The sequence below is a fragment of the Erpetoichthys calabaricus genome, chromosome 3 (genome assembly GCF_900747795.2).
Source record: "Erpetoichthys calabaricus chromosome 3, fErpCal1.3, whole genome shotgun sequence".
In the NCBI taxonomy this organism is placed as follows: domain Eukaryota; kingdom Metazoa; phylum Chordata; class Cladistia; order Polypteriformes; family Polypteridae; genus Erpetoichthys; species Erpetoichthys calabaricus.
In genome coordinates, this window is record NC_041396.2 from 84,320,862 (window position 1) to 84,334,822 (window position 13,961).

The 13,961-nt window shown below is 40.9% G+C and overlaps 1 protein-coding gene across 2 annotated transcripts in view; it reads left to right on the top strand.

The window, feature by feature from the left end:
* Positions 1-13,961, top strand: part of pacsin1b (protein kinase C and casein kinase substrate in neurons 1b) — a 218,516-nt gene that overhangs the window by 17,851 nt on the left and 186,704 nt on the right. The window contains exon 2 of one of the 2 annotated variants that reach the window (XM_051924658.1): positions 2,568-2,700. The exons of the other annotated variant lie outside the window; for it this stretch is intronic. The gene's annotated coding sequence lies outside the window, so the exon portion shown is untranslated. The remainder of the gene's footprint in view (positions 1-2,567; positions 2,701-13,961) is intronic. 2 annotated transcript variants of the gene reach the window in all.

Below are 13,961 nucleotides of genomic sequence, written 5' to 3' on the forward strand. Positions count from 1 at the left end.
TTGAGCTCAGAGTGCAATGCTCTTAAACGTCCAGGATTATGGCACTTGAGTTCCTTACCTTGAGTAGAGATAGGTGACACGGTTGTCTTGCTGTCCATATTTCCCTTAGAGAGAGAGAGAGAGAGAGAGAGTGTCAATGTCGGTCAGGCCTAATGACTGTCTCTAATCAGAGAATATGTGCATTTGGTCAATTGTCAGGTTACAGATAGCTCTCTGTCTTTTGGCCATTAAGGCCTGTTGGATGTTGACTCTTAGTCTTTTCAACATTTTAGAGCCATTGTTAACTGTACTCAATTAGATATGTGAATGGTATGGCGGCACAGCTGTTACAACTGTTACCTCACAACTCCAGGGATACAGGTGTAATTCCCAACCCAGTGACTTGCTGTATTGAGTGTGAATGACTTCCTTGTGTTTATGTAGGTTTTCCCTGGGTTTTCTTCCTCACATACTCCAAAGCCATTCATTTAAACTAATTGCTAACTCTGTTCTCTTGCCGCTCCAGGGACCTGGGTTCAGTTCTAAACATAGGCACTTTCTGTGTAGACTTTGCATTCATTCTTCTTGCTCACCTGAGATTTCTCTGGGCTGCATCAAACTCCTCCCACATCCTAAAGACATGGCAGGTAATTGTTAACTCTTGTTGCTTCATAGCTCCAGGGATCAAGGTTCAATTTGCAGCCTAATCACTTTGTATGTAGAGTTTGTATATAATTTCTGTGTCTACATGGGAACTTCAGCTTCCTCCTACACCTTCTCTCAGTGTTGAAAATAAAGGGGTGCAAATTTAGAAATTATATTTCTAATGCCCTGCTGTCTCAATAAACATCAGACAGTGTGTTTAGCATAACATTTGCAAATGTAGACATACTGTACTGTACATAAGTTGAATGGTGTGATATATTATAAAGAATTAAATGCAGTTATGTAGTGTCTCAGCCATGACCTTTGACATTTGCACGGGGAGGCAAGCACTTGTTGTCTCAGAACGCACCACTATAAGTAAAATTAAAATTCCATCTGCCATCCTAGGCATTTATTATTACGTTTTGTTTGTGAGTAGTGGGATATTCCATTTTTTTATGTCTTTGAATTTATGATACATGATAAAAAAAACCAACACATTGGCAAGCATTTGATTAGTAGATCGGATTTTTTCCTTGTTGTCCACCACTTACAAATGACATTGAGTGCTTGTGACACCCTGTGCCCCGCAGCCAATGGGCACCGTCCTCTCTCGGGACATCTGCTACCCATGAACCAAGATGGAGAAGGGTAAATCAGGAGACAGACATAATTTTCATTTTAAAAATGTAAGCAGAAGATTATTAAACAGCAAAGAATTAAAAAGTGTCACTTTGCAATAAACATAATTTAATATATCTTCTTTAAATCATGTCTTTTTTGAATACTCTATAAATAAATAAATAAATTCTGATAAAATCCAATAGAAATCCTTCCTGTAGTATTAAATTTTCCCTTGTCAGGACATCGTAATCCTGCTGCATTTTGAACTGTCAACTCGGTTAGTGCCCTGAAGATCTAAACTGCGAAATCTGTCAGTTCCCTGCAGACCTGACCTGCCACCTTGGCTTTTTGTCCTCTATACGGATGCTGATACTTTATGGATCCTCCTGTCTGCTTATTGCTCCTTTGGCCTCCCTCCATTTTCCTCTGCTCACTGAAAGTCAGCAGACTCAGATACAGCCACTTGCTGGAACTTGTGCACCAGCCATCGGTCCTACTCCCTTCTGGACCTCAACAGAGCCGATGCTGCCCATCCTGCCCTTTTGACAACAAATAACTCTCAACCAACTGATCGGATGAGCAATCTCTCTTTCGTTTCTTCGTTCTCTCTCATTCTTTTTCTCAAGCACTTACCCACTCTGGGCGGCACGGTGGCGCAGTGGGTAGCGCTGCTGCCTCGCAGTTGGGAGACCTGGGGACCTGCGTGGAGTTTGCATGTTCTCCTCGTGTCTGCGTGGGTTTCCTCCGGGTGCTCCGGTTTCCTCCCACAGTCCAAAGACATGCAGGTTAGGTGGATTGGCGATTCTAAATTGGCCCTAGTGTGTGCTTGGTGTGTGGGTGTGTTTGTGTGTGTCCTGCGGTGGGTTGACACCCTGCCCGGGATTGGTTCCTGCCTTGTGCCCTGTGTTGGCTGAGATTGGCTCCAGCAGACCCCCGTGACCCTGTGTTCGGATTCAGCGGGTTGGATATTGGATGGATGGATGGACTTACCCACTCTTCCTTATATACTGCGCCAACCCCAGCTGACGCTTGTTAATGACATCACTTCCCTCCCAATTAACCCAGCACAGGTGGTTGCATGTATTCACATTAAGCCACAGAGAAAAACCCACTAAAATCAATAATAAATGAATCCCGTTAAAACACCCCCAGCCTCAACTTATCACAGCGCTTTTGTAATTGAACAATTGGGAAAAAGTAAATAGATATTGAGTGGGGCAGCTGGGTGTTGGTGAGTTTGGGTGTTGATATTATAAACATGGATGATGTGAAGGGAGTTGAAAAACATCTTCAATGCCGCACGTCTTCACATTTTGCAGTGTTCCTAATCCAATTCAAGGTCATAGTGGTCTGAACCTATCCCGGCAGCATCAGACACAAGGTTGGAACCCTGGATGAGGTGATCATTCATCACAGGGCACACTCATGCATGCATTCATCCATTCACACAGGGTGAGTTTAGAATTGCCTCTTGAATTAACATGCCCATCTTTGGTCTTGAGCATGGATTTAAAGAGCTTGTTTTTCTTTATGACTGGCCGTTCTTTAGTTACTAATTTGAATTCTTTCATCTATTATCAGAAACACTAACATACACTTTAGTTTGTATAGCACCTTTACACCAGGCTCTGGGTGGAGCACTGGCTCTTGAAGTGACTATCTGAGAGATACACTGCAAGCCAGTGTTTGGACAAAGCTGGCAGCGTTATGGCTTGCAGAATGATAGGCCACACACTGCCCAAAACCGATAAGTAACAAAGCTTTGTTGTGCATCTCAGCAAACAGGAAGAAAGCAGGAATGTGTGCCATCCGTTAGGTGCCTTATTAATTTAGGTGACATGGAGGATATGATTGATGTGTCATAATTTGATGGCCTAGTTTAAACTCAGCTCTTTATGTATCCAGCTCATGTATTCAGCTCTTTTTGTATCCCAGCTTACAGCATACAAACTATTACACTGCATTTGACGGCTAAACATTTTTAAACCTTGTAGCCTAGATATATATCTGTAATGGTTTTGTACCACTTTTAATTTTCTAAAGCAGTGGTAGACAGTATTATAATTAAAACTGAATAATGGAAGTAAGTTAGAGTGGAAATAAAATAAAAAGTGGTATGCTATGATCTCTTCATTTTAATGGAGTTAGGTCAAAGAGGCTCATTGGGCCCTGTGCCACACCCTTTGGAATTTGTTAGAGGCCACTCGGAGCAGAAGTACCAGGCTAGGTCACAGGTTGGTACTGTTCTCTCATATCTCCTTTCTTTATTCAGATATCCCAAAAAGACCTTTGTTAATTTGATAGGTGACTTAGCCCTGATCTTGCATGGGTAAGTGTGGATGTAAATTAGAATCAGTAGGTTTGAAAGTGGACAGAAGGAATTATATTAGGGTGGGTAGCCAGAGTGTCTCCTCTTTCGTTCTGCTGAATGCTATTTTACATTAGGATAGACCTAAGGGGGCTGACGTTGGCAGCTGACACATTCTGATTTCTAGGTCATAACTGCATTAGAGTGACAAACAATGCCAGGATTGGTGTGGTGCGGGGACTTGTTTGGATTTGAAATCACAAGCTTTAGCCTTATAGTCTCGCCAGGGCAAACTGTCTAGTAAATAACGATGTAGTTTCCCCAGGCTAGTGTTGCTGATAATAATAATAAACAGATAATAATTCTTGGATTGAGGTGGTCACGTGGGTTTATGCCAGGATGACTGAGGACATCGTAATGTTACAAATGTACGTGTTTGTGTGCTTTGTTGGTATTTCACTATGAGAATCGCAGCTTTTGACTTCATCTCTTGGCCAGCCGCCATCTCTGTTATCATTGAAGTTCTGTCAAGCTGCTTTGAAATCCTTTCAGAAGCCAAACAATGGGAAGAATAAAAGATTTCCTTCAAATTAGCATTAAACTGATCAGACAGTATAAATCATATTAAATAAACATGATACAGGACACCAATTAGAGAGAGGGAGAGTGGGAAGCACCAGCAGTCTTGGGAATTCCTGAAAACGTTTCTGTTCCCGACTTAAGTTCTAAAACCTTGAGAGCTTGGTCATGTTAATGTTAGCTCAATACCTACTGCTTTATTTTAATGACAGTGCTGCCCCAGTACACGTGAATCACGGTTTGATTCTCTACAACAACAACATTTATTTATATAGCAAATTTTCATACAAAAAAGTAGCTCAAAGTGCTTTACATAATGAAGAAAAGAAAAATAAAAGACATAGCAAGAAATTAAAAATAAGACAACATTAGTTAACATAGAATAAGAGTAAGGTCCGATGGCCAGGGAGGACTGAAAAAACAAACAAAAAAAAAAACTCCAGAAAGCTGGAGAAAAAAATAAAATCTGCAGGGGTTCCAGGCCACGAGACTGCCCAGTCCCCTCTGGGCATTCTACCTAACAAAAATGAAATAGTCCTCTTTGTATTTAGGGTTCTCATGGAAGGACTTGATGATGATGGTCATGCAGACTTCTGGCTTTTAATCCATCACTGCTGGAACATCACGGTGCTTTGAGTAGATGGTGGTGGCGCAGGCCGCCACCAAAAGGAAACTGGAAAAAGAAACAGAAGAGAGAGTAGGGGTTAGTACGGATTTTAGAGCCACCATGAATAGTTATTATAATGAATTGGAGTATCAGGGTTAAATTAAAGTGAAGTTTTGAGAAGGTCATGTTAAAGTAATGTGTTTTCAGCAGTTTTTTAAAGCGCTCCACTGTATTAGCCTGGCGAATTCCTATTGGCAGGCTTTTCCAGATTTTAGGTGCATAACAGCAGAAGGCCGCCTCACCACTTCTTTTAAGTTTTGCTCTTGGAATTCTAAGGAGACACTCATTTGAGGATCTGAGGTTACGATTTGGAATATAAGATGTCAGACATTCCGATATATAAGATGGGGTGAGATTATTTAAGGCTTTATAAACCATAAGCAGAATTTTAAAGTCAATCCTGAATGACACAGGTAACCATTGTAGTGACATCAAAACTGGAGAGATGTGCTCGGATTTACTTTTCCTGGATAGGATTCTAGCAGCTGCATTCTGCACTATTTGCAAACAATTTATGTCTTTTTTGGGTAGTCCTGACAGGAGTGCGTTACAGTAATCTAGTCGACTGAAAACAAACGCGTGAACTAATTTCTCAGCATCTTTCAATGATATAAGAGGTCTAACTGTGCCACTGTACTGTGTGGTGTTTGTATGTTTTTCCCATGTCCATGTGGTTCTCCTTCAGGTATCATGCTTTACAACAAACAGAATTTTTTCATTTGCAAGGACTAATTCCCACGTATCTGTAATGAAGTGTGTAAATATTGAAAACACAGACAGACTAATGTCCCATAGGAAAAGCAGAACAGCTGCACACATTATTGAAAGGTGGATCCTTAATTGTGAGACTGAATGCCAGAGGCTGAGGAGCCACAAATAAAGGTCAGCAGCTGGTTGGATACAAACTAGTGTAAAGGAATAAGTGAACACTCAAATCAAATCAGCCTAACGGGGAAAACCAGAAGGTAAAAAGATACTTGAAATAAGAAAATAAGTAAATAAATAACATGATTTAATGTGTAAGGCCAAGGTCCTGTTTAATCCCACTTGTAAATGAAAGAAGTGCGAAAGGCATTACTGGGGAAAAAAAGCACCTAGTGGGTGTGTGGTGATGGGTGCTGCCATGGCAGATGCGTGTTATTTTAATTTAATCATGTAATTGAACCAGTAATCAGCATGGCTGAGAGAACTCTAAACCCAACAAGTGATTGTCTTGAGTTTGAAGTGACATTGTTGCTCTCTTAGTGTACCAGATTGTCATCCCCTAACTGCTGCCTAAATTTTGGGAGCATGATAGTGGTTATGCTTTGAGTTTTTTGAATTTCTACCCAAACCCTAACCTAACCCTCATAAGTAATTGAATAACATCTTTGCTTTGCAGAAAGGCAATGCTGACTTGTGTTAGGTTTCCAATTTGAAGGTTGGTTTCAGGTCCAACTTTCATGGTCTGATTTTGCAGCCATATTTTATCCCTTAAATATTCTCACTGAAAACAGATATGAGAATTCAGGGTCATGGGCAGCGATGGCCATGTTGTTCTCAGCAGCAGTTGACATTGGTTTAACTGGACACCAGTCATTTTATTATCTACAGTGCCAATCACAACTATTCTCTCCCTTGGAAATGTTTTCATATTTTATTGTTACAAGTCATTGATTCACAGTGGATTTAAATTGGCAAAAGAAAAAGACTCATTAATGTAAAAATCAAGATAGATATGCACAGTGGTGTAATTAATTGCAAATATAAAACGCAAAATAACTGATTGCATAAGTATTCACCATTTTGATGTGACATATAAATCATTACTAGTGCAGCCAGCTGGTTTTAGAAGTTCCATCATTAGTTAAATGGAGATCATCTGTCGGTGGTTAAGGGATTTCAATTGCTTGTAGTATAAATGCAACTTATCTGGCAGGTCCAGCTTGTGGTGAGTCAGTATCATGGCCTTACCTACCCACCCAAAACAAAAGAACACTCTAAACAACTCTGTGAAAAGGTGATTGTAAATCCCAAGTTAGAGGATGGATGCAAGAAAATATTGCAGTCATTGAATATCTCTTGGAGTCCAGTTATATCATTCGTTAAGAAAGGGGAATAGTATTACAGAGCTGTAAATCTGCTCGAGCACGCCATCCACAATAACTCAATGATTGTGCAAGAAGAAGTCTAGTGTGGGAGGCCATCAAGAGACCTATGATAACTGTGAAGAAGTTACAAACTAGAGAGACCTTTGCAGACGACAAACAGTGTCTGGGCCCCACTGGGAGAGTGGCAAAGATTAAGCTACTATTAAAAAAGAAGTGCTCATGAGATCTCAGGTGGAATTTGAAGGCACATGGGAAACTCTGATGTCAGTTGGAAGAAGGTTCTATGGTCTGCTGAGATCAAAATTGAGCATTGGGCATAAGGCAAACACTGGATATTATCAAAAACACACCAGCATCGTGCCATGGGAATGCTTCTCCACATCTGGCTCTGGAAGGCTTAGGAGTGTAAAGGATAAAAGGAATGTAGCAAAATGTAGTACAGGGAAATTCTGAAGAAAAACCTGATGTAGACTGCAAAGGTTCTGCTCCTTGCAAAAGAATTGTTTTCTAGCAAGACAAAGATCCCAAGAATAAAGCTAAAACTACACAGGAATGGCTTAAAAACAATAATGTAAATGTCCAGGAGTGGTCAAGTCCAGATTTCAGTCCAAGTGAGAGTTTGTGGCTGGATTTGAAACAGGGTGTTCACTCGCGATCACCGCACAACCTGACAGTGCTTGAGCAGTTTGGTAAAGAAGAATGAATGGCAGTGTCTAGATATTCAAAGCTGATAGAGACCTGTGTACACAGACTGAAGACTGTCATGGCTGCCAAAGGGCCGTCTACTAAATGCTGACTTGAGGGGGTGAGCACATATGTGATCAGTTATTATGTGTTTTATTTATAATGTTACTCTTTTGTAAGTCTGCTAAGCGAATTTAGATGACTTTGCTGATATCTGCTTTCACTTTGACATTAAAGATTAATTTCTTTCTGATTAATGCCAATGAAGCTAAATTACTGTATATCCACTGTGATAAAATGTGAAGACATCAAAGGGGTGAGTACTTTTTATGCCACATAATGACCTTATCCTGGACAAAAACTCAACAACATTGAATGTTAGGTAGGCAGTGACACTCGGTGGATGCCTACTCAAAATTGATCAGGTTAAAGTCCCCTTAAACATGTCAAGGATCTAACACCATCAAACAGAAAAATCATGAAAAGCAAGTAATATTCAATTTCTTAAGCGTGCCAAACAACTTTATTCAAGTTTCACATAGTTAACTGCATGTTATAATGTCACACATTTCAACGAATAGCTTACATTTCATTAATGTATCCATCTTCTATACCCATTTCATACAGATTTAGGAGTGTGGAGGGCAGACATACTGTATACAGTAATCCCTCCTCCATCGCGGGGGTTGCGTTCCAGAGCCACCCGCGAAATAAGAAAATCCGCGAAGTAGAAACCATATGTTTATATGGTTATTTTTATATTGTCATGCTTGGGTCACAGATTTGCGCAGAAACACAGGAGGTTGTAGAGAGACAGGAACGTTATTCAAACACTGCAAACAAACATTTGTCTCTTTTTCAAAAGTTTAAACTGTGCTCCATGACAAGACAGAGATGACAGTTCCGTCTCACAATTAAAAGAATGCAAACATATCTTCCTCTTCAAAGGAGTGCGCATCAGGAGCAGATGTCAGAGAGATAGAGAAAAGCAAACAAATCAATAGGGCTGTTTGGCTTTTAAGTATGCGAAGCACCGTGGCACAAAGCTATTGAAGGCGGCAGCTCACACCCCCTCCGTCAAGAGCAGGGAGAGAGAGAGAGAGAGAGAGAGACAGAGAAAAATCAATACGTGCCCTTTGAGCTTTTAAGTATGCGAAGCACCGTGCAGCATGTCGCTTCACTAAGCAGCTGCACACAGAAGGTAGCAACGTGAAGATAATCTTTCAGCATTTTTAGACGAGCGTCCGTATCGTCTAGGTGTGCGAACAGCCCCCCTGCTCACACCCCCTACGTCAGGATCAGAGATGTCAGCGCAAGAGAGAGAGAGAAAAGTAAGTTGGGTAGCTTCTCAGCCATCTACCAATAGCGTCCCTTGTATGAAATCAACTGGGCAAACCAACTGAGGAAGCATGTACCAGAAATTAAAAGACCCATTGTCCGCAGAAATCCGCGAACCAGCAAAAAATCCGCGATATATATTTAAATATGCTTACATATAAAATCCGCGATGGAGTGAAGCCGCGAAAGGCGAAGTGCGATATAGTGAGGGATTACTGTATACTCGAGTATAAGCCGACCTGAATATAAGCCGAGGTACCTAATTTTACTTACAAAAACTGGAAAAACTTATTGACTCGAGTATAAGCCTAGGGTGGGAAATGCAGCAGCTACTGGTAAGTTTCAATAATCAAAATAAATACCAATAAAATTACCGTACATTAATTGAGGCATCAGTAGGTTAAATGTTTTTGAGTATTTATTTCAAAGAAAAACAGTAAACTAGCTCTGTAAGTGGAGAAGAGGGTCAACAAAAACAATATGGTATCTCTCTCGTTCCTCTCTCTCTCTCGCGCGCGTGCGCGTGTGCGTGTGTGTGTCTCTCTCTCGCGTGTGTCTCTCTCGCGCATGTGTGTCTCTCTCTCTCTCGCGTGTGTGTACTGTACACTCCAGCTTTCTGTCGGGTTGGCGTGGGCAGCGGGACCTGACTCAAATATAAGCTGAGGGTGACATTTTTCAGCACATTTTGGGTGCTGAAAAACTCGGCTTATATTCAAGTACAGTGATCCCTCGCTATATCACGCTTCCACTTTCGCGGCTTCACTCTATCGCAATTTTTTCTCATACACGATTACGTTACTACGCATGCGCGTTCTGAGAACTTTTGTCTAAGCCCCACGATGGCTCCTAAACGTGCTGCTTTTTCTAAGCCTTCTGACAATGAAACTAAGCGCCGGATGAAGATGCTTACCATCCAGGAGAAGGTGAAACTCTTGGATATGATCAAAGATGGCAATACCCTACAAAGCCTCCTCACGCATATGAAAAGACAGCACCAGCAACTGCCAATCAAGATGTTCTTCAGCCGCACACCCAGACACCCACTGCCTACTCCTAGTACTCCTTCAGCGGAAGAAGACAACGAACGCACCTGCTGAAGATACTGTACCACCTGAAGACTCTCCTACTGAGGTCGTGCCTTCATAGATTAGTGGTTGTGTGCAAGAACTGTGTGTGTGTGTAATTAAATGCACAGTACAATAATAATAATATGATATTTGTAATGTCTAATATGTCTTATTTTCTCTTATTTTGTCTAATATATTGGGTAATACGAGTGTAATGGTGACTAAAGGGTGTTATTTCATGCCTAGAGGGCTCTAATAATGTTAAAAGAACGTATTTAGAAGGTCATAAACAGGTTTTCTATACTCTAACTGCGAAAATATTTGATTTATAAATAAAGAATCCTACTTCGCGAAAATTCATTTATCGCGGTAGAGTCTGGAACGGATTAACCGTGATAAATGAGGGTTCACTGTATATACGGTAAGTTAATAACCAGCCTTAGATGAGATGCCAGTCCATCGCAGGGTGGACACTCCAGCACTCAGTCACATCACAACAAATTTTAATTGCCAGTTCACTTAATATACTGTATGTTATTGGAATGTGAGAGAATATCAGATTATCAAGAAAAAAATGAAAAAGTCACTGGATGAGCATATAAATTCTACACAGCCAATGACTGGGCTGGGCTTTACATCTAGTCTCCTAAAGGCATGAGACAGCAGCACTAAACACTGTACTACCATGCCACTCACCCTATAATTCAATAAGAAACAAATTTTTAGGGTTTTTTATGAATATGAATATTGATATTTTAACATGGAATTATTAGCAATGTTTTGATTTGGACATGAAGACACTAAATGACAACTATTAAGACTTTCCAAGAAATTTGGACTGACAAAAGGGTTGGGTTTACATTATCTGGCAGACATGTAGGAATAAATCGTGACAATGTCATTTTCTAGCTAGCACAGGGACAATCCCTGGACAGGGCGCCAGTCCATCGCAAGGCCAGCACACAGGCCAATTTAGCATTGCCAGTTCACCTAACCTGCGTGTCTTTGGACGGTGGGAGGAAACTCATGCGGACATGGAGAGAACATGCAGGGAGGAACCAAACCTTGGTGTCCTTACTGGGAGGCAGCAGCACTACCACTGCGTCACCGTGCTGCCCTTTAAATGGTGAATAGGATTAAAGGAGATATCTTTTGATGAATTTAACGTTAGTGTGCTGGACCGAGCAGAAATACGGCTGTGTGCAAACTAGAGTGGAAAAACTAACACAAAAATGCTTTCAGCAATTTTTTCACAGGCAAACTGGCCAAGTAATTAAATAGCCAGTCTCCAGCCTATAAGCTTTGAAGAATAAATCCCACCATTACTGGCTACTCCTCCAACAGTTAAAACAGTTTTTCTTTTTTGAGCTTGTAAATCTATGTACTGATACTTCATCTTGAAAGGCAGTATATTAAAAAAAAATACCACTACAAATTGCTTTTTTTGTCAGGAAAAAGGCATTCAACCCATGACATGTGCTATGTACTGCAGTTTGCAGCAGCTGGTTATCTTTTTATATCTTTTTCTCCATCTTCAAAGTGCTTTTCAGATGTTTGCATCAGGCATATTGCAGGATTTTAAATTCTCACATGTTTTAGTCTTGGCTCACACATTCTTGAAAAATGTAAGCTCTGCCACTAGAGCAGGTTTGTCAATATAAAGATACTGCATGGCGTGAAGTGTTAATTTTTTTTGTGGATGTAATTTTTTTCAGTTGGTCAATACGTATTGAGCAAAGCGAAACTTGAGCCGACTCCAGACATGTAATGTGCATAATAAAGAACAGTAAATGTAGGAGCTTGTGAAAGACGCTGAGCTCTCATTTCACATTTATTCAAGAAGGACAGGATGCACATTTCAATGGCGTGGCTGTAGCTGAGAAGACTAGCTTCTGACCACTGAGTCCTTGCCTTCCCTGCACTCCACTGATTGGTCCCTCATCTTGGTGCCTACTGGGATTGGCTTTACCGGTCTTGCCTTGACCCCATATGAGACAAAGCAGGCATCTGTGCCTTGTCTGCAGCAGATGAGTATTTCATCACACATGCTTCCTTCCCTCTTCTGGTGTTATAGTAGCAGCATGCTGGGGCTCTCGGGACAGCCATTGCATGCAGAAACAGCCGGTATTAAATTTTGATGGATCCTGCAAGCTGAAAGATGAGCCTGCTCTTTAAAAGGCTGTTCTTGAAAGATGGGGGAAAGGTAGGGCAGGGGGGAGGGGAGGATACAGAAGGCAAAGCGATTCACCTCTTTATACTCTCTGAAAACCTCTGAAGTACTTAAAGCAGAACTGGAATGGTCATTTTGTTTTCTAATACCAAACACGTGGGAGCTGCCCAGAATCTAAACAGGAAGAGCCATTAGGTTGCTTTGAAGAAGTCAATGTCCTAATGGAGAGGGTCAGTGAATACATCATAAGTTGTAAGCTATTAACTTATCTCAGCCCAGTCCTGGTACCCTGCTGCTACTGGATGATGATCATCTTCTTATTTATGTTATGGGCTCTTGAAGTAAGCAGGAAGGAAGTTCTCTCTTAACTTTGTACTGGTATAAATTGTTCCAGGGGTGCTGTACAATGGCTGACCCTGCGTTTTGACCGGCAAAGGTTAAGAGAAAGACAACTTGCTCTCGGGGGATTAATAAAGTGTACCAAAACCTAAAAAATATAGGTGGGAGAAGGTCAAACAGCCCATTTCTGCTGCATTTTGTGGAAGTGGTTGAACTGTAAAGCATTAAATTTAGGCTCATTGTGTGACTCATCTGCTAGGACTATGACTGTTCTTTAATTATAGTTTAGGTGCCTTGAGACAGAGCTCACTTTGCAAGGTGCTATATAAAATGAGCACCACAGAGGGAACCAGAAACTTGAAGTATGAAGGAATGCTGAATTGTGGCATTGTGGAGTGGGACTGCTATGTGATCTCATCTCCGGGTCACAGCAAAACAAGCAACATCAGCAGATTAGAATGTACAGTAAACCTGAAGGTTAATGATTCAGTTTCTGCTTTTTGCACACTGACTGGCCTTAACCTGCTAGTGGTCCATGGATGTAATTCTATCACGTGTAAGTACAGACGCAATTGTATTGCTTTTATTTGAAATCACTTTAGATGAACGTGTTAGACCCATTTAATCCAATTCAGGGTAAAAAGGACATGGAATCTACCCTGGCAGCATCCGGAGTACAACAGTGGACACGGTGACATTCCATTTTAGTATCCACACACTCACGTGGAGCCAGCTTTACACTTGCATAACCTGAATGTCTTTGGGGTTTGAGAGTAAAACCAGAGAAAAAGCTATGCAGACAAAGGGACAGCCAGTAAACTCCACAGAAAGAGTAAGCCACTGTGCTGCCCTGTTAGGAAATATATTACATAAAATAAAAGTTCATTGGTTGGAAGATCTTGACAACTAACTTTACAAAATAAAGGCTAATTAACAAAATACTTGGCATTGTTACTGGTTGGTGGCACACTAGCTTAGAGGTTAGCACTGCTACTTTATGGATCCAGTGTCCAGCATTTGAGTGCCATGCCTGGTTGTTGTCTATGTAGATTTTGCTCATTTTTTCTGTGTTTGTATGGCTTTTCCTTCAGATACACTCCCACATCCCACAAGCCTAAAAACTTGTAAATGCGTTCATTTTTCCGGCTAAAACAGTTGTTGACAGCATCTTGCAATTGCACATACATTGTAAAATAGCTTATACATGTAATTTTTGAACAGAAAAACACCAGTATTATGAGATTCATAAACTTAAATGAAGACAGGCTGTGCATGCTAGCTCAACACGCATCTTCTTCTGTAATAACCTTTCATGCCCCCGAGGAGTGGTTTCCTGTTGAAGGACCAAATCACAGTACACTGTTTGTGCCAAGTGGTTGGTTTTGTTTTGATTTACTTCTATATTTATATGAGAACTCACACAAGTGAAAAGAAAATGTATCCTTGCCTTGAGAAAAATAGTGCCAGGAAT